The sequence below is a fragment of the Haplochromis burtoni genome, unplaced genomic scaffold (genome assembly GCF_018398535.1).
Source record: "Haplochromis burtoni strain Fernald_Lab_line unplaced genomic scaffold, NCSU_Asbu1 Contig_56, whole genome shotgun sequence".
Lineage (NCBI taxonomy): Eukaryota > Metazoa > Chordata > Actinopteri > Cichliformes > Cichlidae > Haplochromis > Haplochromis burtoni.
Genome location: NW_024582417.1, coordinates 1,096,638 through 1,098,138, shown reverse-complemented (window position 1 = coordinate 1,098,138; position 1,501 = coordinate 1,096,638). Strand labels below are relative to the sequence as shown.

Genomic DNA, 1,501 nt, shown 5'->3' with positions numbered 1-1,501 from the left:
TGTCTTTAATACTGTACACTTTTACAAAAAATGACTGAGAAAAACAGTTGACCAATATTTCACAGTTACACAATACTGTGCAAATGTTCATGACAAACCTTATTTCTTCATATTTTGCTAGTGAAAATCAGGAACTCGCATGAAAATCCAGTGTAAAAAGCAAAAATAGAGATTGTACAATTCTACCCTCGTCCATACATATTGATGATCTGAACTAAATAGAATATCGAATTTGATTTCATCTCTTCATAAGACCTGCTGCCACTGATTTTTAGTCCAGTCCTTGTGTAGTTTCGGATACTTATCACATGCAGAACTGAAAATGTAATCTACATGATACAGTGCCCATGCAATAAAATGAATATAGGAGAAACATCCTGCCCTCTGAAAGATCGAATTAATGAACACAGATGTTCGATCAAAAGGCTTGATCTAACCAGCCATGTTGCAAGACACTTCAATGATAAACATCCAAATTCACCATTATTGTTTCTATGCATTGAAGCCATTAAACTAAACCAAAGAGGTGGTAATATTAACTTTATCCAGAAAAAAAGCATTTTGGATATTCCGCTTTAAGAGTCTGCACCCCAGAGGTATGAATGAGGATTTTTCTATCAATGAGTTTTTGTGAGCTGAACCTTTTTTAAGTTTTTATTCTAATTTTATCAGTTAAATTATTCTCGCATGGGTAATGTTTATTTGATTAAATTTATTTATTTTTTCAGCCAACGGAGTAGCATTCTAGACATCTTAAGTCTACATTTTAACTCTACATTTTAGAGACATAAATTAGGACCTTTTAACAAATGTGTTCCTATGGGATGATGTCCTCTTGTTTTTTAATTCAACTGCTAGATGAACCTCCTTTTATTATTAAATACTGCCTTGTCCCTTTTTTTTTGTATATTCATAGTATTCTTCTTATGTATTTCACACGTGTTATATTGAGACAGGTGGGGATTATGTCTCCTCCCCTCCTCATCATTAATGATCTAGTCCAGTATTTACTTTTGCGTGACTTAACCAATTAATCATTACCTACCTGTTATATGTCATCTGATCTATCTATGAAGTTTTGATTGGTTAATTTTTATTTTTTTATTTTTCCTGTCTTGTATTTAAGCAATTTTCTACAATGTTTTACCATGACCCTGATGAAAGCCACAAGCCGAAACGCGTTGGTCAATTATTAAAGTTGTTCATCTTCCCTTAAGTCTTGCTGGAGTTCCTGCATTGTGAATTCTTTCATCCTCTCCATGCACCTTGGAAGTAGGTGAAGTTGTGCCAGAAATCTTTGCTGTAGTTTCAGATACCTCAGCCAAACGAAAGTCTTCCTATAAAAAAAAGGATGAGTGGCTCAAGTGTTCAATTTGCACTACATTTAAATCCATACTGAAATAAGAAACCTCATAAATTATAGTTATTAAATTGTTTATATAATAGGTTTTTGTGTTCTGTTGTAAAATAGTAAAGTTAGGAAATAACTACCTGAACAAAA

The 1,501-nt window shown here is 32.8% G+C and overlaps 1 protein-coding gene across 1 annotated transcript in view; it reads right to left on the bottom strand.

Moving 5' to 3' along the window:
• Window positions 1–6: 6 nt before the first annotated feature.
• The window catches only part of LOC102297573 (mannose-P-dolichol utilization defect 1 protein), a 6,119-nt gene continuing 4,624 nt past the window's right edge, over window positions 7–1,501 (bottom strand). The window contains exon 8 of the mRNA XM_042220841.1: window positions 7–1,337. The gene's annotated coding sequence lies outside the window, so the exon portion shown is untranslated. The remainder of the gene's footprint in view (window positions 1,338–1,501) is intronic.